Source organism: Sinocyclocheilus rhinocerous, unplaced genomic scaffold, assembly GCF_001515625.1.
Source record: "Sinocyclocheilus rhinocerous isolate Xijiao unplaced genomic scaffold, SAMN03320098_v1.1 scaffold1310, whole genome shotgun sequence".
In the NCBI taxonomy this organism is placed as follows: domain Eukaryota; kingdom Metazoa; phylum Chordata; class Actinopteri; order Cypriniformes; family Cyprinidae; genus Sinocyclocheilus; species Sinocyclocheilus rhinocerous.
This window is the reverse complement of record NW_015635534.1, coordinates 437,214-437,702: the sequence shown is the minus strand read 5'-3', so window position 1 is coordinate 437,702 and position 489 is coordinate 437,214.

Sequence of the window (489 nt, the reverse complement as noted above, 5' to 3'; positions counted from 1 at the left end):
AACTTAATTTTTGATTAGTAATATGCATTGCTAAGAACTTCATTTGGACAACTTTAAAGGCGATTTTCTCAATATTTAGATTTTTTTGCACCCTCAGATTCCAGATTTTCAAATAGTTGTATCTCGGCCAAATATTGTCCTATCCTAACAAACCATACATTAATGGAAAGCTTATTTATTCAGCTTGATTTAAAAAAATTGACACTTATGATTGGTTTTGTGGTCCATGGTCACAAGTATTTTATCCTCTTTAACTCCTTTTTATTTTCTTGCTCAGAATTATGCTGCTGCTCATCTCTTTAATCTCACGGAGAAACCAAAATGGCTCTCCCCATTAGCAAATAATGTGGTGGGGCAGGGCTTCTACTTATGGCGCTTTTCCACTACGTGGTACGACTCGGCTCGGTTTATGTTTCCACTGCAGTTCAGTACCGCTTTAGAGTGGGCGGGATTATTCACATGTCGTTATAGTTGCGCCGCCTCTACTGC